Genomic DNA, 23,846 nt, shown 5'->3' on the forward strand with positions numbered 1-23,846 from the left:
TGCTGTGTGCTTTTCATATGACTTTTAAGGTGGTGAGGAATATCCCTCCTTCCCTACACTCTGAAGAGTTTTGATCAGGAATGGATGCTGTATTTTGTCAAATGCTTTCTCTGGGGCCCCCCGGGTGGCTCAGTGGTTTAGCGCCGCCTACAGCCCAGGGCCTGATCCTGGAGTCCCAGGATCGAATCCACCTTGGGCTCCCTACGTGGAGCCTGCTTCTCCCTCTGCCTGTGTCTCTGCCTCTCTCTCTCTCTCTCTGTGTTTGTGTGTGTGTCTCATGAAGAAATAAAATCTTTTAAAAATGTTTTCTCTGCATCTATTGAGAGTATCATATGGTTCTTGTTTTTTCTCTTGTTGATATGATCTATCACGTTGATTGTTTTAAGAGTGTTGAACCAGCCTTGCATTCCAGGGATAAATCCTGCTTAGTCACGGTGAATAATCTTCTTAATGTACTGTTGGATCCTATTGGCTAGTATATTTTTGAGAATTTTTGCAACTGTGTTAATCAGGGATATTGGTCTATATTCTCCTTTTTGGTGGGGTCTTTGGTTTTGGAATTAAGGTGATGCTGCCTTCATAAAATGAGTCTGGAAGTATTCCGTCCCTTTCTATCTTTCAGAACAGCTTTAGTAGAATAGGTTTTGTTTCTTCTTTAAATATTTAATAGAATTCCCCTGGGAAGCCATCTGGCTCTGGACTTTTGTGTCTTGGGAGGTTTTTGATGACTGCTTCAATTTCCTCCCTGGTTATTGGCCTGTTCAGGTTTTCTGTTTCTTCCTGTTCCAGTTTTGGTCGTTTGTGGTTTTCCAGAAATGTGTCTGTTTCTTCTAGATTGACTAATTTATTGGTGTATATAAAAATTGCTTTATTAAAATATTATAATAATATTTTTATTATTATATATATATATAAATTACATGGTTTTTTTTATTTTAAATTTTGTATTTCATTGGTATTGGTTGTGATTTCTCACCTTTCATTCATAATATTATAATTTGAGTCCTTTCTCCTTTCTTTTCAATAGACTGAATAATGGTTTATCTCTCTTACAAATTCTTTCAAAGAACCAACTCCTGGTTTTGTTGATCTGTTCTACAGTTCTTCTGGTCTCTACTTCATTGAGTTCTGCTCGAATCTTTATTAACTCTCTTCTTCTACTTGGTATAGGTTTATTTGCTGTCCTTTCTGCAGTTCCTTTAGGTGCAAGGTTAGCTTGTGTATTTGTTTTTTCCAATTTTTTGAGGGATGCTTATATTGTGATGTATTTCCCTCTCAGGACTGCTTTTGCTGTATCCCAAAGATTTTGAATGGTTATTTCTTCATCATTAGTTTCCATGAATCTTTTTAATTCTTCTCTAATTTCCTGGTTGACTCTTTCATCTTTTAGCAGGCTGCACTTTAACCTCCATGTGTTTGAGTTTCTTCCAGATTCCTTCTTGTGATTGAGTTTAAGTTTCAAAGCATGGTGGTCTGAAAATATGCAGGGAACAATCCCAATCTTTTGGTATTGCCTGAGACCTGGTTTGTAAGCCAATATGGTCTATTCCAGAGAAAGTCCCATGTGCACTTGAGAAGAATGTGTGTTCAGTTGTGTTTGGACCTAAAGTTCTGTAGATATCTGTGAAATCCATATGATCCAGTGTATCATTTAAAGCTCTTGTTTCTTTGGTGATGTTGTGCTTAGAAGATCTGTCATTTGCCGCAAGTGCTAGGTTGAAGTTTCCTACTATTAGTGTATTATAATTTAATATGTCTTTACTTTGGTTATTAATTGTTTGATATACTTGGCAGCTCCCACATTAGGGGCATAAATATTCATGATTGTTAAGTCTTCTTGTTGGATAGACCCTTTGAGTATGACATAGTGTCCCTCTTCATCTCTTACTACAGTCTTTGGGATAACCTTTATCTGATAGGAGGATTGCCACCCCAGCTTTCTTTTGAGGACCATTTGAATTAATGGTTCTCCACCCTTTCATTTTCAGGTTGGAGGTGTCCTTAGGTCTCAAATGAGTCTCTTGTAGACAGCAAATGGATGGGTCTTGCTTTTTTATCCAGCCTGAAACCCTGTGTCTTTTGGTGGGATCATTTAGCCCATTCATGTTCAGAGTAACTATTGATAGATATGAACTTAGTGTCACCATAATACCTATTCAGTCCTTGTTTTTGTGGGTAGGTTCTTTGGGCTTCCTATTTATTTTACAGGGTCCCCCTTAATATTTCTTGCAGAGCTAGTTTAGTGGTCACATATTCTTCCAGTTTCTGCATCTCTTGGAAGCTCTTTATCTCTCCTTCTATTATGAATGAGAGCCTTGCTGGATAGAGTATTCTCGGCTGTATGTTCTTCTCATTTAAGACCTGAATATATCCTGCCAGCCCTTTCTGGTCTGCCAGGTCTTTGTGGAGAGGTCTGCTGTTAATCTGATATTTTTCCCCATATAAGTTAGGATCTCTTGTCTCTTACCACGTTAAGGATTTTCTCTTTATCTTTGAAATTTGCAAGTTTCACTATTAAATGTTGAGGTGTTGAACGGTTTTTATTGATTTTATTTTATTTTATTTTATTTTATTGATAGAGGATATCTCTATCTCCTGGATCTGAATGCCTGTTTCCCTCTCCAAATTAGGGAAGTTCTCAGCTATGATTTGTTCAATATGTAGATTTTTCCTTCTCAGGCTATCATTTATTTCCCTTAACCTTTCCTCATGGTCTTTTAATTGTTTTTCTCTTTTTTCCTCAGCTTCCTCCTTGCCATAAACTTGTGTTGTATATCTCTCACTCTTTCTTCTACCTCATTAACCCTCATCATTAGGACCTCCAGTTTGGATTGCATCTCATTTAATTGATTTTTAATATCATCCTGATTAGATCTAATTTCTGCAGTTATGAAGTCTCTTGAATCCTTTATGCTTTTTTTCCAGAGCTACTAGTAGCTTTATAATTGTGCTTCTGAATTGACTTTCTGATACTGAATTGTAATCTAAATTCTGTAACTCTGTGGCAGAGAGTACTGTTTCTGATTCTTTCTTTTGTGTTGAATTCTTCCTTCTAGTCATTTTGCTAAGTGCAGAGTGGCTGTATGTGAGCGGGCTGAGTCAAGAATATCAACCATGACCTAAGTAAATTTCACCCTGGATGATTCTGACAAGGCCAAAGACCAGAAGTTGAAAAAATATGGAATGCTGCATGTTATCCTTGTGCAAGGGCCATGCTAATCTTCTCTGTATCATTCCGATTTTAGTATATGTGCTGCTGAAGTGAGCACCATCACTTTGGTTCTCCAAATGGCTCTCACTCTGGCTCTTAGCTAAGAGCTCTGTTCAGGTACTTACACTCCCCAAACCACAGCTTACCATGATCCCTGCCTTAATTGCTATGAGCCCCTTTCTCCCTCTCCATCTCTGATGCTTGAAAGTCTTATGCTATTTATTTCTCCAGTGGTCCCTGTGAGATGAGACTGAAGTGTAGGCATCCTTAGAAGCACTCATAACAGTGGAGAAGCTGGATACCCTCCCTTGGGCTTTTTCACACTGGAGAAATCAGAGGTTTCTGGGAGTATATCTTTGTGCTGTACTGCACTGGTTTTGGGAAAGGGTGATTAGGTCAAAGTAAAACTGCTCCTTTACCCTTCAAATGCATTATTTTATTTTATTTTTTTCTGAGCCAAGTAGATACTCCAGCCTCATCCTTGGTTCTAGGACTTTCACAAAGATGCCTTGACTATAGATACTCCTAGTTGGTTTTTCTCTGAGGGAACTGGAGAAGATCATTTTTCTTGCCATCTTGGTGATATCATTATGACTTTTATGCTTAAAAAGGCTTTCTCTATCCATGTTCATATAAAATTCACCTATATTATCAACTATATGTCAGTAGTTTCATTGTTTCACAATTATGCCTTTAATTCATCTGAGAATTTATTTTGATAAATGTTATGAGAAAAAAAACCCTTTTTTCTTTAATAACTAATCACTTTAACACTTTTTTATAGACATACCTTATTTTATCGTGCTTCACACAAATCTTTTTTTTTTTTTTTTTTTTTTTCAAATTGAAGTTTGTGGCAAACGTGCATTGAGCAAGTCTTTTGGTGTTATTTTTATTTCAACAGCATTTCTCACTTCATGTCTCTGTGTCCTTCTTGCAGTTCAAACTTACTCATTATTACTTAATTTGTTACGTGGATCTATGATCAGTGATTGCAACCAACTGAAAGTTCACATGATGGTTAGCATTTGTTAGTAATAAAGGTATTTTTATTTTTTAAAGATTTTATTATTTATCATGAGAGATGCAGAAAGAGAACGAGGCATAGACCTAGGCATAGGGAGAAGCAGATTCCCTGTGGGGAACCCCATGTGGGACTCCATCCTGGGACTCCAAGATCATGCCCTGAGCTGAAGGCAGATGCTCAACCACTGGACCACCCGTGCATCTCAGTAATAAAGTATTTTTAAATTTAAGGTATATACATTGTGTTTTTTGGACATAATGCTATTGCACACTTTTAATAGACTTCAATATTGTATACACATAACCTTTATATGCAGTGCAAAACCAAAAAAAATTCAGTTGATTCACTTTCATGAGATACTTGCTTCATTTTGGTGGTCTGGAATTGAAGACACAATATCTCCAAGCTGTGCCTATAAATTCAATCTGGTTTAATTTATTATAATTTGTCACTGAATGATGTGTAGCCCTAGGTGACGAAATCTGCATCTTGATCCTGGTGTCTTTCTGTTGCTAGCACTTAATGATGTACATGTTGAGTAGAATCAGTCAAAGCCCAAAGCTTTACATATACCCAGAGATCTGTTTTTATGTTGCCACGTCATTAAACCATACACCTACTTGCAGCTGTTCACCCAACAATGAGTACATGTGACTACATTCATTAAACCTACCTTACTAGTTTGTTCTTACATGGGAATCTCTCCCTTTAGAAACAAGTAGCTCGGGATCCCTGGGTGGCGCAGCGGTTTGGCGCCTGCCTTTGGCCCAGGGCGCGATCCTGGAGACCCGGGATCGAATCCCACGTCGGGCTCCCGGTGCATGGAGCCTGCTTCTCTCTCTGCCTCTCTCTCTCGCTCTCTCTCTGTGACTATCATAAATTAATAAAAAATTAAAAAAAAAGAAACAAGTAGCTCTCTCTATCTTGCAGGATTAGGACTGACAAGTTCAAGAATCAACTTTTCTTTCAGTATAACAAGTAAAGGAAGCATCATTATTTAGGGTTGCTCTTGGCCTATGTCTTCTGCGATGCTTCTCTAATTCTAATTTGATGCCTTTTTTTTTTTTGAAGAGTATCCCTGGACTCTGGGTACCTCATTTCCTTCAGGTTTGGGTTATCTGACTTTTCTACCCAAGTATTTATTACTGCAGACTTGGAAGTAATGCCCTGTATCCAGATCTGTGGCCATCTAATTCCTACTGAGAGGATTCTGATTTGGGAACCAGAGAATTTGCCTATAGGTGGCAGTGTAGAACAGAGTTTCTGTTCTTGCATTAATTTCCCGTGGCTGCTGTAACAAATGATCACAAACTTGGAGGCTTTAAACAATAGAAAACAATTTTTCCAAGTTCCAGAGGCCAAAAGTCTGAAATAAATATCACTGAGCCAAAAGCAAGGTATTGAGAGGGTACTCCCCTCTGAAGGCTCTGGTAGCTGCTGCCATTTCTTGGTTTGTAGTCACATCACTCCCATCTTCTGCCTCCATGGTCACATTGCTGCCTCCTCTAGTGTCTGTGTCAAGTCTCTATCTGCCTCACTTTTGTAGTGACACTTGTGATTGCATTAAGAGTTCATCCATTTAATTCAGGTAATTGCTCCACCTCCAGATTGTTACTTTAATTATGCAGATGTGTCTGCATAGGCTTTGCTAAATAAGATATCAGGTTTTACAGGTTCCAGGGTTTAGGACCTGATATCTTTGGGGGCCATTATTTAACTTACTGTAGTGAACAAGTGAGATCAAATAACACTAAGTTTAATCCCAGAGCCAGCATTCATTATCTGTGTGGAAATAGGTGATGGTGCAAACTTTTTATATTTTAGTTTCTTCATCTGAAAAAAATCAGCATACATACTACATATCTCATATAATTATTGTCAGCTACAAATCAGAAAATACATGCAAAAAGTCATCAAAGTACATGTCCCTAATGCAGTGTTAAATGTAAGTTCTTACATTATGATAGAGGATTGGAAGGATCAGTTGAATTAAATTGCAGACAGCCTATATACTACACTAAGGAGTTTAATACTGGCAGGGGTGGGGGGATTTGGGGGGCATACAGGAATCATTTAGGTTCTTATGCAAATGAGTCATAAGATAAGAGGGGCATTAAAAATTAATCTGGTATCTGTGGACAGAATTGAGAAAAGAAAGAGGAAAATTCATTGAAATGATTCAGGGAGATTTATTGACATGAACTAAAGAGAAACAGTATCTCTGAGAAGTAAAGACCTTCTATGTCTTTCCCAGCCCATAAGCTCCAGGAAGGCAGAAGCAATGCCATTATTTTTACCTATATGATGAATGATTGCCTCTCCAGAGTTCTAAAGAATTTTCTGTTTGTGGAGATCCCTGGGTGGCGCAGCGGTTTGGCGCCTGCCTTTGGCCCAGGTTGCGATCCTGGAGACTGGGGATCGAGTCCCACGTCGGGCTCCCGGTGCATGGAGCCTGCTTCTCCCTCTGCCTGTGCCTCTCTTTCTCTCTGTGTGACTATCATAAAAAAAAGAAATTTCTGTTTGTAACATACATTCACCTTCAATTAATTATGAATACTATCAACCATAATGGGAAGAAGATGGGTCTCTAAAATGGAATAAAGATATTCACAAAACTAAAGGATGCTACTTAGAAAAGATGAGAAGTTATGTCCGGAATGAAGTGAAAGTAACTTTTGCTTCTGAGGTTGGCATCATATCTGATGGCATGGAGGACTGTGTGGAAAAAATACTGTGGGCAAAATATGTCTAGAAAATAACACTACTGATCTGCCAAATCACAGCCATTATTTTAAATTCTAAGGGCACTGAATATTTATATAAGAATCATATTAGATGAGAATCTTGACTAGAAGTTGCTAGGATAGTGGAGAATATATTTTGCTGTGCTCAAGATGCCAGGAAGGAAATGGTACCAATTAAGCTTTAGGATGTTTGTCAGGTAAGCTGTATCTGTAAGTGGAGAGTAGAGGTGGCTGAGACAGAAAGAAAAAACTTTCTTCCTGACTTTAGCATCTGTGCTGCCAAAGTGAGCACTCTTCCTGATGTTAGGGTTTTAATTTATTTCAGTAATATACTGTATGGTTGTCCTTTTCACACACATATCCATGTGGGTTTATTTTCCTTCTCCTACTAGATTATAAATCTCATTAATCCCAGGCCTTAATATTTTCCCTTCTCTGTCTTTCTTAAATATCAGCACTAGGAAAAGTGCTTTGAAATGCCTTTTTTTAATGAAATGCTTTTTTTGAGTTTACTTCATAAAGTGGCTCCCTAAAATTTAGCCAAATACATCTCTTACTATAATCTGCATTTTCAGTAATGTTACTCTAATGGAAAAATTTCTTCACCTACATCTGCTTGGTTTAGTTGTCCTTTCAATTTATCATTAATTTAGTTTAATATCTTCAGTCACCAAGGAGAACCATAAAAGTGGATTTTAAAACCTTTTATCCTTTTAAAAGAAAATGCATCGAATTTCAACTTTTCTGGAGATTTTGAGATACTAAAACATATTGAACAAAAGTTAAAGTCTACACAAGGCTTAGTATAAAAAAATACATGGTGAACTTTAGTAGAGCAGAAAAGAAAGCTCTGTTATCTTCTCCAGTTGTTGGTATATTCATTCAGTAGTCACAGAAATATAAGTAAGGGAGGATAGCACATTTTCTTTATGGAGTGAAGGTTTTTGCTTAAATCTAGTGCTTGTGTTTGCATATTAAAAAGCTATTTAGGGGTGCCTGGGTGGCCCAATGGGTTAAGTTTCAGCTCAGGTTATGATTTCAAGGCGGTAAGATGGAGCCCCGTATTGGGCTCTGGGTTCAGCAGGGAGTCTGCCTGAGATTCTCTCTTTCTCTCTCATTTGAACTCTCTAAAACAAATAAATCTCTAAAAAATAAAAAAAATTTAAAAAGGATATTTATTTGCAGGATGATATGAGTTCAATGCAGCCATCCAAATATCTCTAATATTAAGAGAGGAGAAAGGCAAGATGGCAGAAGAGTAGGGTCCCCAAGTCACCTGTCCCCACCAAATTACCTAGATAATCTTCAAATCATCCTGAAAATCTATGAATTCGGCCTGAGAATTAAAGAGAGAACACCTGGAATGCTACAGTGAGAAGAGTTTGCGCTTCTACCAGGGTAGGAAGACGGGAAAAAAAATAAAGAAACAAAAGGCCTCCAAGGGGGAGGGGCCCCGCGAGGAGCCAGGCTGAGGCCGGGGCGAGTGTCCCCAGGACAGGAGAGCCCCGTCCCGGAGAAGCAGGAGCTGCACCGACCTTCCCGGGAAAGGCACCCGCAGGGTTGAGCAGGACCCCAGGAGGGCGGGGGTGCCCTCAGGCCCCCTGGGACACTAACAGACACCGCGCCCTGGGGAGCGCGCCGAGCTCCCTAAAGGGCTGCAGCGCACGCACGCATTGACCCGGAGCAGCTCGGAGGGGCTCGGGCGGCGGCTCGCGGGGAGGGGGCTGCGGGCGGGAGCGCGAACCCACCAGCACAGGCCGGGAGCCCAGGGCGCCGGGGACACAGCCCAGGATCTGGCCTCCCCCGGGACAGGCAGAGGCCGGGAGGGCCCAGGACAGCGAGGACGCTCCTGCCCCGAGCTGAGCAGATCAGCGGCCCGGCCCGGAGCCTCCAGGCCCTGCAGACGGAGAGCTCTGGGGCTACTGCAGGAGCTGACTCCAGGGCTCCAGAGCTGGCCGCCGCCACTGCGGTTGTTCCTCCTGGGGCCTCGCGGGTAAACAACCCCACTGAGCCCTGCACCAGGCAGGGGGCTGAGCAGCTCCCCCAAGTGCTAACACCTGAAAATCAGCACAGCAGGGCCCTCCCCCAGAGGACCAGCTAGACCGACAGGGGAAAAACAAATTATTAACCAAGCAGCACTGGAAAGTTCCAGGGGAAGTCGAGGGATTTACAGTATACAGAATCAGAGGATACTCCCCCTTGTTTTTTGTTTTTTGATTTCTGTTTGCCCCCCTTTTTTCTTTTTTCTTTTCTTCTCTTTTTTTTTCTTTTTCTATCTTCTTTTTTTCTTTTTCTTTTCTTCTTTCTCTTCCCTCTTTTTCTCCTTTTCCCAATACAACTTGTTTTTGGCCACTCTGCACTGAGCAAAATGATTAGAAGGAAAACCTCACCTCCAAAGAAAGAATCACAACTAGTCCACTCTCCCACAGTTTACAAAATCTGGATTACAATTCAATGTCAGAAAGCCAATTCAGAAGCACTATTATACAGCTACTGGTCACTCTAGAAAAAAGCAAAGGACTCAAGAGACTTCATGACTGCAGAATTTAGATCTAATCAGGCAGAACTTAAAAATCAATTGAATGAGATGCAATCCAAACTAGAGGTCCTAACGACGAGGGTTAACGAGGTGGAAGAATGAGTGAGTGACATAGAAGACAAGTTGATGGCAAAGAGAGAAACTGAGGAAAAAAGAGAAACAATTAAAAGATCATGAGGATACATTAAGGGAAATAAGTGACAGTGTGAGGAAGAAAAATCTACGTTTAATTGGGGTTTCCGAGGCGCTGAAAGGGCCAGAGGGCCAGAATATGTATTCCTAATCTGGGCAGAAAAACAGGCATTCAGATCCAGGAAATAGAGAGATCCCCCCTTAAATTCAATAAAAACCCTTCAGCACCTCGACACTTGAGAGTGAAAATTGCAAATTCCAAAGATAAAGAGAAGGTCCTTAAAACAGCAAGAGACAAGAAATCCCTAATTTATTGGGGATGAATATCAGATTAACAGCAGACCTCTCCACAGAGACCTGGCAGGCCAGAAAGGGCTGGAGGATATATTCAGGGTCCTAAATGAGAAAAACATGCAGCCAAGAATACTTTATCCAGCAAGGCTCTCATTCAGAATGGAAGGAGAGATAAAGAGCTTCCAAGACAGGCAGGAACTGAAAGAATATGTGACCTCCAAACCAGCTCTGCAAGAAATTTTAAGGGGGACTCTCAAAATTCCCCTTTAAGAAGAAATCCACTGGAACAATCCACAAAACAGGGACTGAATAGGTATCATGATGACACTAAACTCATATCTTTCAATAGTAACTCTGAACGTGAACGGGCTTAATGACCCCATCAAAAGGTGCAGGCTGTCAGACTGGATAAAAAAGCAGGACCCATCTATGCTCTCTACAAGAGACTCATTTTAGACAGAAGGACACCTACAGCCTGAAAATTAAAGTTTGGAGAACCATTTACCATTCAAATGGTCCCCAAAAGAAAGCAGGAGCAGCCATCCTTATATCAGATAAACTAAAATTTACCCTGAAGACTGTAGTGAGAGATGAAGAGGGACACTATATCATACTTAAAGGATCTATCCAACAAGAGGACTTAACAATCCTCAATATATATGCCCCGAATGTGGGAGCTTCCAAATATATCAATCACTTAATAACCAAAGTTAAGACATACTTAGATAATAATACACTTATACTTGGTGACTTCAATCTAGCGCTTTCTACACTGATAGGTCTTCTAAGCACAACATTTCTAAAGAAACGAGAGCTTTAAATGATACACTGGACCAGATGGATTTCACAGATATCTACAGAACTTTACATCCAAACGCAAATGAATACACATTCTTCTCAAGTTCACATGGAACTTTCTCCAGAATAGACCACATACCGCATCACAATTCAGGTCTGAACCGATTTCAAAAGATTGGGATCGTCCCTTGTGTATTCTCAGATCATAATGCCTTGAAACTAGAACTAAATCACAAGAAGTTTGGAAGGACTTCAAACACGTGGAGGTTAAGGACCATCCTGCTAAAAGATGAAAGGGTCAACCAGGAAATTAAGGAGAAATTAAAAGATTCTAATGAGAATGAAGATACTACCGTTTAAGACCTTTGGGATACAGCAAAAGCAGTCCTGAGGGGGAAACACATCGCAATACTACAGCCATCCAAAACTGGAAAGAACTCAAATACAAAAGCTAACCTTACACCTAAAGGAGCTAGAGAAAAAAGAAAAAAACAGCAAATAGATCCTACACCCAGCAGAAGAAGAGAGTTAAAGATTCAGCAGAACTCAATGAAATCGAGACCAGAAGAACTGTGGAACAGATCAACAAAACCAGGAGTTGGTCCTTTGAAAGAATTAATAAGATAGATAACCATTAGCCAACCTTATTAAAAAGAAGAGAGAGAAACTCAAATTAATAAAATCATGAATGAGAAAGGAGAGATCAACCACACCAAGGAAATACAACGATTTTAAAAACATATTATGAGCAGCTATATGCCAATAAATTAGGCAATCTAGAATAAATGGATGCATTTCTGGAAAACCACAAACTACCAAAACTGGAACAGGAAGAAATAGAAAACCTGAACGGCCAATAACCAGGGAGGAAATTGAAGCAGTCATCAAAACCCTCCCAAGACACAAAAGTCTGGGGCCAGATGGCTTCCCAGGGGAATTCTATCAAACGTTTAAAGAAAACCATACCTATTCTACTAAAGCTGTTTGGAAAGATAGAAAGAGATGGAGTACTTCCAAAGTCGTTCTATGAGGCTGGCATCACCTTAATTCCAAAACCAGACAAAGACCCCACCAAAAAGGAGAATCATAGACCAATATCTCTGATGAACATGGATGCCAAAATTCTCAACAAGATACTAGCCAATAGGATCCAAGTACGTTAAGATTATTCACCATAACCAAGTAGGATTTATCCCCGGATGCAAGGCTGGTTCAACACTCGTAAAACAATCAATGTGATTCATCATATCAGCAAGAGAAAAAACAAGAACCATGTGATTCTCTCATTAATGCAGAGAAAGCATTTGACAAAATACAGCGTCCATTCCTGATCAAAACACTTCAGAGTGTAGGGATAGAGGGAACATTCCTAACATCTTAAAGCCATCTATGAAAGCCCACAGCAAATACCATTCTCAATGGAGAAGCACTGGGAGCCTTTCCCCAAGATCAGGACAAGACAGGGATGTCCACTCTCACCACTGTTATTCAACAGTCCTGGAAGTCCTAGCCTCAGCAATCAGACAACAAAAGACATTAAAGGCATTCAAATTGGCAAAGAAGTCAAACTCTCCCTCTTTGCCGATGACATGATACTCTACATAGAAAACCCAAAAGCCTCCACCCCAAGATTGCTAGAATTCATACAGCAATTTAGCAGTGGCAGGATACAAAATCAATGCCCGGAAGTCAGTGGCATTTCTATACACTAACAATGAGACTGAAAGAGAAATTAAGGAGTCAATCCCATTTACAATTGTACCCAAAAGCATAAGATACCTAGGAATAAACCTAACCAAAGGTAAAGGATCTATACCCTAAAACTATAGAACACTTCTGAAAGAATTGAGGAAGACACAAAGAGATGGAAAATATTCCATGCTCATGGATTGGCAGAATTAATATTATGAAAATGTTACCCAGGGCAATTTACACGTTTAATACAATCCCTATGAAAATACCATGGACTTTCTTCAGAGAGTTGGAACAAATTATTTTAAAATTGGTGTGGAATCAGAAAGACCCCGAATAGCCAGGGGAATTTTAAAAAAGAAAACCAGGGATCCCTGGGTGGCGCAGCGGTTTGGCGCCTGCCTTTGGCCCAGCACGATCCTGGAGACCCGGATGAATCCCACGTCAGGCTCCCGGTGCATGGAGCCTGCTTCTCTCTCTGCCTCTCCTCTCTCTCTCTCTCTCTCTCTCTCTCTCTCTGTGACTATCATAAATAAATAAAAATTTAAAAAAGCTTGTTTAAAAAAAATAAAAAAAATAAAAAAAAACCATAGCTGGGGGCATCACAATGCCAGATTTCAGGTTGTACTACAAAGCTGTGGTCATCAAGACAGTGTGGTACTGGCACAAAAACAGACACATAGATCAGGGGAACAAATAGAGACCCAGATGGACCTCTTTATGGTCAACTAATATTCGACAAAGGAGAAAGACTATCCACTGGAAGAAAGACAGTCTCTTCAATAAATGGTGCTGGGAAATTGGACATCCACATGCAGAATGAAACTAGACCACTCTCTTGCACCAGACACAAAGATAAACTCAAAATGGATGAAAATCTAGATGTGAGACAAGATTCCATCAAAATCCTAGAGGAGAACACAGGCAACACCCTTTTTGAATTCGGCAACAGTAACTTCTTGCAAGATACATCCATGAAGGCAAACGAAAGCAAAAATGAACTATTGGGACTTCATCAAGATAAGAAGCTTTTGCACAGCAAAGGATACAGTCAACAAAACTAAAAGACAACCTACAGAATGGGAGAAGATTTTGCAAATGACGTATCAGATGAAGGGCTAATTTCCAAGATTTATAAAGAACTTATAAGCTCAACACCAAAGAAACAAACAATCCAATCATGAAATGGGCAAAAGACATGAACAGAAATCTCACAGAGGAAGACATAGACATGGCCAACAAGCACATGAGCAAATGCCCTGCATCACTGGCCATCAGGGAAATACAAATCAGAACCACAATGAGATACCACCTCACACCAGTGAGAATGGGGAAAATTAACAAGGCTGGAAACCACCAATGTTGGAGAGGATGCGGAGAAAAGGGAACCCTCTTGCACTGTTGGTCGGAATGTGAACTGGTGCAGGCCACTCTGGGAAACTGTGTGGAGGTTCCTCAAAGAGTTAAAAATAGACCTGCCCTATGACCCAGCAATTGCACTGCTGGGGATTTACCCCAAAGATACAGATGCAGTGAAACGACGGGACACCTGCACCCTGATGTTTCTAGCAGCAATGTCCACAATAGCCAAACTGTGGAAGGAGCCTCGGTGTCCATCGAAGATGAATGGATACAGAAGATGTGAAAGGGAATAGAGGGGAAGGGAGAAGAAATGGGTAGGAAATATCAGAAAGGGAGGCAGAATATGGAAGACTCTTAACTCTGGGAAACGAACTAGGGGTGGTGGACGGAGAGGAGGGGTGGGGAGTGGGGGTGACTGGGTTGTGGGCACTGAGGGGGGCACTTGATGGGATAGCACTGGGTGTTATTCTGTATGTTGGCATATTGAACAGCAATAAAAATAAATTTTTATTAGAAAAAAAAAAAGAAGAAAGAAAGAAAGAAAGAAAAAAAAAGAAGAAGAAGAAAAGAAAGAAAAGAAGAAAGAAAAAGAAAGAAGAAGAGAAAGAAAGAAAGAAAAGAAAGAAAAAAGAAGAAAGAAGAAAGAAAGAAAGAAAGAAAGAAAGAAAAGAAAAGAAAGAAGAAAGAAAGAAAAGGGATCCCTGGGTGGCGCAGCGGTTTGGCGCCTGCCTTTGGCCCAGGGCGTGATCCTGGAGACCCGGGATCGAATCCCACATCGGGCTCCCGGTGCATGGAGCCCTGCTTCTCCCTCTGCCTCTCTCTCTCTCTCTCTCTGTGTGGACTATCATAAAAAAAAAAGCAGTGGTTAATTTTTTGGAATAAGTTTAAAAAGGACATCAGAATTTTATTGCTTTTTCCAGAATTTCCTGCCTTATACTGAAATACAACATCCTTATTTCTAATGGCTCAGTTTGAATTGGTATGCAAAGCAAGGGACAAGAGGCCTAGGGGCCGAAAGCAAGACCGAGGGTAATTCAGGAGTGTCACAACCCTTCCAGGGACAAGTACCAAGTCAAAAAAAGTGTTTTTCTCATCTCTTGAGAAGAGATGAAGAAATGAAACATCGTAAGTATGTCAGATGGGTTTTTTGTATGATACACTAGAAAACAATCTCTGAAATTTTATTCCAAGCTTTGTACACACTCCTTCAAATACTTCATCCACTCGAAACTAGCTAGGAGCTCAAAAGTATATTTGCTTGAATGCTAAGTGACCTCAACAGGAGCTATAGTCAGGGTGCCACCACCCAATTTATGTGACTGATAAGTTTTAAAAGGGGCATATGAGAGTTTACAGACATCGATAATAGCTTCAAATATGACTCGCATATGTAAGGAAACCTTTTAAGGTATCTTAACCGGTCCAGAAACCCAGACAGTTAGTATTCTGTTTTCCATTTTCGTTTTCATTAAATCGTCCTCAATCAGCAATGTGACTAAGATAAATAGACAGCAGTACACGAGATAAAAATAGGAAGGCTCCTCAAAAACTCTCCTTAAATTCTATGCATGATTCATATTCAGCTTGAAAACCATTAGTTAAGAATGAAATAGCCAAAGATTCTAGCATATGAAGTGCGATGTATACCAACTTCTTAACCCTACAATATAATGGTAGGAAAGCTAACTCTGAAACCAAAACTCCATACCTAAAATAATTAGTACCAATACTTAGAATATAGCAAGATTTATTTTTCTTCCATTGTCTCTTACTTTCCACACAATAAGACAGGACATTATCAGGGTTGCCTGAACTATGTATGAAGTCAAGTCTATTTTTTTCTATCTGGCTATCATTCATAAAAACAAAATTCAAGGTTCTATTTACTTTATTTTAAAAAATATATTTTATTTATTTATTCATGAGAGACACTGAGACAGAGAGGCAGAGACGTAGGCAGAGAGAGAAGCAGACTTTGTGCAGGGAGCCTGACGTGGGACTGGATCCTAGGACTCCAGGATAATGCCCTGAGCTGAAGGCAGACGCTCAACCGCTGAGCCACCCAGGCGTCCCTCTATTTACTTTCATTAATTCAGCTAATAGGAGCTTTTGGGGGAATGAGAAGGGTACTTAGTGAGAAAAAGACAGAAAGATAACGGTTGTGCTTATGTGTCCCGGAGAAGTAATTCTCTTGCTCCTACTACTCCATATACTAGAGTTACTAGTATTCTTTTCTCATGTTTTAAAGACTACTATTCAGCAATTTAGGGGTTTTAAGGATTTATAACCTCCAGTCAAAATAGTATTTCATCTATCAATTGTCATTTCCATATTGGCACTAGCTCCTAGTTTCATTCACAAAACTAGGGTTGTCAGGGCCTTAATGAGGCAATCCTTCTGCCTCCATCACCCCACTGGTTAGGCCAAACATATGCCTACCCATTCAGTTCTGAAACCACCTGCAGAGAGGAAGTTAAATGAAGAAAAGTAAAGCATCACACTGTCACCATCTTTAGATAAGCTCTAATTTTACCCAAAGGAGAAAACTTTAACCACGATAACAAAGCTGGCAATGACCATGATTAAATGATGCCTGTCATTCTGTCCTACCCCTGGGAGCTGCTCTCCACCCACTCCAGGTGATGGATGTGTTTCTCTTGGTACACTGGGTTTAGATTGGCAAAGGAAGCAGATAGTTAAATTCATCAATCACCAGAGTGGGCAAAGCAGTATTTGATCTGCTCTGGAGAAAGGATGGGGACCTGAACAAAACTCATTGACAGCACAAAACCAAGGTCATCTCCCAGTACCACAGAATACATCAAAGCAGGCTCATTTAGTCTCAAAGTGTGAGTCACAAATACTAAGCCTGGAAGAGATCTTAGAGAACCTGAAACCAATCCATTGACACACAAATCAGAGAATTCCCGTCCCTCCACAACAATAAAACAAAACCAGACTCCATGACTCAGCATTTGTTATCCATACTCTTGAAATTTGTTATCTATTAGATGTCAATGTTCTGAATTCCAAAGCTATATCCAGTTACTGATTCCACATGGTATATACTTCCTGACCAGTAAATCTACATGAAAAAAAAAAGTTTAAATGTGAACAAATTTGCTGCTTATATCAACATGAAAAACAAAACAAACAGAATCCAACTTATCTCTGTCAACCCCCTCTTTTTTTTTCCTTTTCCAAATTGCTTTTTAATGCCTGAAATTTGAAAACCAACAGCTACTTCTACAGGCTTTTTCAAGGCCCTGAAAACAATGACGTACTAGTAAATCTCTTATTAGTATCCTATAGATTCACAAGCTCAAGAAAACTCAAGATGACAGGTTTCATGAATATTTTCTTTCAAGAACTTTATAGTTTAACCATCCCATGAAAAATAAATCTCCTTATTATGATATCCTGCTAAAGAGATAGACCCAAAAGTGTGTCCCTTTGTACAAGTATGTACTTCTTAACAGTGGCCACAAAGGAACAATAGGCATACAAAACCAAATACTATATTTCCAAATATCTGAAAAGAAAAAAAAAAAGAATCATACCACCGCCCTATTTTGTTCTCCTCATTACCTGTCACTCTTTTTTAGGGATAAATGGCCTGATGATTTTCTTACAATAGTTCCACAGCTTAAAGCAGCAAAAAACATTTAAAATTTTTTTAAAAAAGCAAAAAAGTTATGATTTCAAAACAGAAATGAGAAATTCACTTTTGTTATTTGAATGTGTGCTGCATGGAAAATCATTATGATCCTTCCACTTGCAAATGTTTCGGACCCTTCGGTAAAATATGTGTTTTCTAATTAAACAGTAACTCTCTGTTTAAAATAAAAATTGGTATGATAGGTCCATGTCCATTTTCAAAAAGTGTATTTTTCAATGACATCCAAGATAGGTCAGCATTTTCCCACTACTGCAAAAAACAGCAATGTGTATCCTCGACGCAGGTATTACAACACATAAATACACTGTTGCCCTGGCTCTCCCTCTGGTTCCATCTGCTCTCTTGCTGTTGCAACAGCTATAGCATAAAAAAGCCTATTCTCACACGCTTTTGATATTACACTATTTAATCACATACAGCTGTGGCTACAAGACTGCTACCAAACACAATTTTAATGTAGTACTCGAAGCCAATTGTGGATAAACATCAACCATTTACTCCGAATAAGAAGTCCAACACTACAAAGATTTTCTTTTTTAAAGAAAGACTGGTTTTCTTAGAATTTGGCATGGACGTAATTGTGACTGAGCCCTCTCTCTGCCAAAAAGACTGATAATGTCAAAAAGGATTGTGTAAAATCATATTAGTGCAATAATGACGCTTTCCAGAATTCCTGGAGCCAGAAAGACCTGAAATGAACTTACATCCTACTTCTCTTCTTTTGTCTCCCTCCCTGCAAATCAGCCCTACCTCCAACCCTCTAATAGATTTAATTACTTCAGAGAAATAATTTTGATTTATAATTCTATTGTTCTTTTCCCAAACTGAGAGAAAGCGAAAGGAAGCTGTTAGGAAGATACTGTTAGAACAAATTGACATGAGGTTTCTTTTGAATTAAGAATGATTCTGGAGAGAAAGACAACAACACATGAACTTTTTACATAGCTCCTCCTTTTAGCTAGGCACTAAACTTAGTACTGTGAAAACAATGGCTGCATTATAGAAAAGACAATTCCAAGATAATTTAATATGGGGGGGAGGTAAAGAAAACAGGACAACTAGAAAGGGAGAGTGGCCCCTTGTTACTATTTTTCTCTTATTCAAAACCAATTAAAATTGTGTACATTCTCAAATGAGACAAACAAGATTTATCATAGTTTCATGCTCTCATATTACCCCCTGAAGCGAAAGACATATTTGGAGTTGTACCTCAAGGTTCTATTGCTGGACAATTTTTAGAAAACCAGTTTTGTATGTTTCAGCCTTTCAAAGGAAAACAGAACTTGGGAGTTTCAAGGCTGTTTTAAAACTGGCAAGTTACCAACTCTGGCTATCAATGCAAATCTGAGGCAGGAAGTACTAAGGAAATCCTAAACTCTTTCCCTCCCTCTGCAGGATTTTCTACATTTTCATGTGCAAGAAAGCATGTTAAGGGGTTGTCCTGTTTTGCTTTTGAAGGATCTGTACATTCACATCTTTGAGAATATCCCTTGCCCCATAGGAGCCTCTCTCTTCCTTTCCCTACTCCTTAGTCCTTCGTGTTTCAAGTGTTTGCTCTCTCTATGGCACAATCATAGGGCTCTAGCTAGACTTTGAGAGATGAGCAGCTGTCCAGGCTGCAGATGGTTGGAAACTCAGCCTGAAGTCAGTGTGCAGTTGATGAGTTACTCCCTATACCTGACCCCAACCCAACTTCACACCAGGTTCTGAATACGATCTGGAGTAGCAGCAGCCAGAAAAACTCTGTTGGTCCCACAGATCTTTCTGCAAGATCTTCAGGGGAAGCAGATGGTCCAAGGTGGGAAAGCAGTAGGCTGATGGAAAAGCAAGCATGAGTAGAAACCATGCCCTGGATCGGTAGAAAACATCGTGACCCGGTCAGGGTAAGGAAATGGAAAGGAATGACTAGCTTGCTGTGTGCGTTTGGATGCATTTTAAAGATTTTGGGGAGATGATAAAGTTTTCCAGATACCACACATGAGGGAAAATACTTTCTCAGCAAACAAAGTATCAATTCACCAGGCTGTGACCATGTTTTACTCTTTTTAGCCTTCCTAGTTATGATTTAAGTTGCCTTTTCCAAGAAACCCTCCACAAATAAACTCAGATTGCGATTCACCCTGGGGTCTCACAATGCAATAGCAACAGGTTGCTTGCTTTGAATGGGCTATAACAAAATTGCTGAGAATATTAGGTTGTGACTCAATCCAAACGTGATTATGGATATTATCATTAAGCTAATGAGCTATTTTTTGGTCCCTTTCTCTAAAGTTTGCTGATTATCCTGTGGCCTTCAAAGAGCAAATTCGTTTTGATGAAGATTTTTTTTTTTTTTAAATCTGGCTATGGCTCTTATGTAAGTATTAAAGCATGTCATCAAGATTGCTTCTTTTTCTGCTCAATCACAATGTTTCTTTTTTAAATGCTTCTTTTAATAGGGGGAGAAAAATGGCCAAAAGAAAATGACAAAGACAGCTTTTAATGCAAGGTCTTGGAAAACATGCATCCTAGAACAATACCGCTACAAGATAGCTATCAGCTAGTCATTGGGTTTTCATTTTACTTCTATGTACATTTATCTAATATAATAATTTAAGCATTTGGAAAATTATTCAAAGGGAGAGAAGCATAAGTAACTTATTTCTAATTTCTTTTTCTTTTAAGCAACAAAGGTAGTGAATTAGTTCTAATGTGATGGAAAATAAGAGGAGCAGAGAAAGCAGGGAAGTGCCCCAAGTTTTTCTAAAACTTTAATTGCATTTGAGGAAAGGGAAACCTTTCCATTTATTTAGACACCCTACTCTCATTTTGTTTTATCATAAGAAAAGAGCAGCTGTATCTAACACACCACATTTAAGTAGAAAGAAAACGTTCAGTATTTTGTACTGTCTGAATAAATGCAATGATACACCTTGAAGTTCTTTTAAGAACCCCATAAAGATTCTTCACCCCAAACTAATGTCAGTAAATGGCTTTTGTTGATTAGTTTAAGAACACCTGGTTTTACAGGACAGCTTAAGTTATGATGTCACCAGAATATTGACTTTTATAGTCAACCACAGAACTCTATTTTTATCAACCATAAGTATTCTTTATGTATCAGTATCATTTTAAATAGCTCTGATATTTTTAAATAGATCTATAACTATAAGCCAAGGCTAGACTGTAGATTTTGTGAATTCCACAAGGCTGCTTACCAAATAAAATGAGCAGATGTATTCCCCTCAGAATTATATAGGTAATATTTTAGATAAAAATATAAAAGGAGCAAAAAGACAACACTGAAATAACCCAGTTGTTTTCATGCTATACTGGGTCATGATAGTACTTTTTACATAGATTCATGCTGCCAGAAAGTCCCCACATTTTTAAAGTATGATTGATCCTTATTCTCATTCCTGTTGTGCCCCAAGTTCAAAGCAGGGCACGTTTTCACATCTTCAGCTCCAGGAATGTTATATGTCTATCATTTCAGAGCCACCGAAACAGTATTCGACAACTTCACAGCTCTGTGAAAAGTTTGCAACATAATAATCAATATGAACTACCATGATAGCCAAAGTAGCTGATCCTATATTCCCCACCACCCTGATCTGAGTTGCCCGAATATCAGTTTAGGGTCACCTAATGGATCTAGCTTCTTTAAAATGTTCCAGAAGTTGATGGCTTTGACTAGCTGAAAAGTAACAAGATCCAGATGCTGCCTGTCTACACACTAACTACACAGGACCCCAAAACAGATTTTTTAAATTCCCTCTATGTTTTTTCAGGCTCTCCTCTTTTCCCTCACCACTGCATCTTTCTTTACCTCAAGCCCTTCTCTCTCTCTCTCTCCCTCTCCCAGTTCTCTCTTCACACACACAAACAACACACACACACACCAACACACTTCCCATCAGTGTAGCTCATCCAACATCCGTCCTTAATATATGTGCAAGACATTATTTCCTGCTAGAACATAAGTTAAAAGAAATCTCAGGCAGGAAAGAAATTATTCCATTCTTTTATCTAAAGTTTCCTTTCTGAATATGCTTCATAGTCAAAAAAAGATACCAAAAAGAAAGCATGAATTTGAAACATTTGGAAAAATTTAGCCAAATGAGAAAAGGGATGGGAATGTCCGATATTTTTCATGGAACCCTTGGGTTTGTTGTTTTTTATTCTTGGGGGGGGGATGAGGAATGACTATAAATTCCTCTTTAGACTAGCCCTGCTTTGCCATTTCCTTGAGGGAAGGCAGACAGGCATTCTCCACCCAATCCCCCAAGAGTTAAAACACACTGCCACTGCACGGAGCAGGAGGGCTGGTCTACTAAGCAGCAGCCCCACAAACTAAATGCTCACAAGGGCAAAAAGCAATGTGGGAGACCTTGCAGGGGCAGGGCGAGTCATGGAGCGATTGAAAAGAAAGAAAAAAAAAAAAGCAGCAACAATTTTTTAATAGAATTCGGAAAGTCTGCTGCCGTCGTCTGGTTTACAAATAGGCATGTTGGAGGACGGGAACCGAATAAATAAGAGCTAACTACCAGCATGGATTACCGCACACTAATCCCATCACCGAGTCCCGGTGGCAGCACAGATCACTCAGGTCACGCCTTGGTCACTCTCCGCATATTTATTTATTAAGAAGACAGTGGAGTCGGCTAATGCGATACAAAATAATATCACCTGTAAGAAACATAACCCATACATTCAAAGCGATAAATCTAACCGACAGCACCCTCCCCCCCAACTCATCAAGTCCAATTTAACTGACAAATTGGAGCAGTGACTATATCACACCTGAGAGCCTTCAGGTCTGAACTGCAGGATCAGTTCATGGTTGGCACATGCCCACTGCTTAGTTACCGTGGCTTTCCACTGGCCCCGTAATGGTCCATTTACGCACCACATAAAAAGACTAAAGTATAAAAAAGTTTTTTTAATTTTTTTATTTAATTATGAGTAGTCAACACAGCAGAGAGAGAGGGCAGAGACATAGGCAGAGGAGAAGCAGGCTCCATGCACCGGGAGCCCAACGTGGGATTCGATCCAGGGTCTCCGGATCACGCCCTGGGCCAAGGCAGGCGCCAAACCACTGCGCCACCCAGGGATCCCAAGACTAAAGTATTTAACCAATTCGTGTCCAATTATCATCAGTTATATTTTCATCCCGTTTTCAAGACCCACAGGCCTCCTGATGGCAGCCAAGCACAGAAAAACGAGCTTCGAAAAGTAAAGAACATCTATTGTAAAGCTCCAAAACTTCAGTCTCTAGAGTCTTGATCACCCCTCCATATAAAATAAAATATGTAAGGCCAATACACAAAACAAAAAGCACACCCAAACCAACTCTACGGGACGTCAGTTAGTCGTACTATACCTTCCCACACCCTTTCTTGTCATTCTAATACTCTGTGATTGAAAGTCTGAGTTGCCCCCACCCTGGTGCATCCTATCCAGTGAGAAAAACCCTTTCAGAGCCAACAAAGAACAGCTCACCAGAAAAGCCTCTGAATCGTTGTATGTTCCTGATAATCATGTCACAATCTCCTTCTAACAACCCTGTCCATCTGCAAAGCACTTTACTACGGATATCAGGAACATCTTTATGTTGCCAAATAACAACAAAGGAACACGAGCGAAACTATTATCTCTGCTAGAAGAGAAAAACCACAGTCCCAGGGCTTGCTTTCTTCTCATATTCTCCTCTGCCTCATTAACTCCATTGCTATGTTACTAATTTCAAAGAAGCAGGAAGAGGTGATGGGAAAGGGGAGGTAAATAATAATCCACATGCCTGTTTCCCATCCCAAGTGCAGGATACACACTGCTTGCCAGACTGTGGGTCGAGCCATACCTTGGTTTAGAGACAGTGAGGATAGTAGTAAGTGTACTGGGGGTACATTTGTGGCTGATCCAGGCGTTTACCCATGTAGCTGGAATCTTTATCTCCGAGGCAGGGAACTCGATGACACGGTATGGTGCCCCAGGCCCGAGCGTCCTCTTAAACCACTATTCCTGATGGTCCCGATGACTGATGAGGCTTCAGAGATCCTTCGTCTTCCACCACTCACTAGTTCCAACACGGCAGGAATTTAAAAAAGAAAACACCAAAAAGACAAAGAAAAAAAAAAAAAGAAAGAAAAAGAAAGAAAGAAAGAAAGAAGAAAGAAAGAAAGAAAGAAAGAAAGAAAGAAAAAAGGAAAGGTATTGGTAGAAAGAACACACACACGCACACACACACACACACACACACACAGCCTTCCCAGATCCTGCCTTCCTTCCCCCAGCTGCCAGGGTCCACTTGGGATGAGGCACTTTGTTCTCTACCCAGGCTGTCTGTAGTGATGTCAATTGCCAGCGTTTGTAAAGAGGGAGAGAAGAAA

The 23,846-nt window shown here is 39.8% G+C and overlaps 1 long non-coding RNA gene and 1 pseudogene across 1 annotated transcript; both read right to left on the bottom strand.

Moving 5' to 3' along the window:
* Window positions 1-3,172: 3,172 nt before the first annotated feature.
* On the bottom strand, window positions 3,173-3,269 carry LOC119879498 (annotated as a pseudogene).
* Window positions 3,270-6,403: 3,134 nt separating this feature from the next.
* On the bottom strand, window positions 6,404-23,453 carry LOC119879497. The gene is made up of 2 exons (XR_005387549.1): window positions 23,318-23,453; window positions 6,404-6,732 (listed from the first exon to the last, which is right to left on the bottom strand). It is a non-coding gene; the product is annotated as an uncharacterized LOC119879497 (long non-coding RNA).
* Between the last annotated feature and the right edge of the window lie 393 nt (window positions 23,454-23,846).

This window comes from Canis lupus, unplaced genomic scaffold, assembly GCF_011100685.1.
Source record: "Canis lupus familiaris isolate Mischka breed German Shepherd unplaced genomic scaffold, alternate assembly UU_Cfam_GSD_1.0 chrUn_S932H1098, whole genome shotgun sequence".
Classification (NCBI taxonomy): Eukaryota; Metazoa; Chordata; class Mammalia; order Carnivora; family Canidae; genus Canis; species Canis lupus.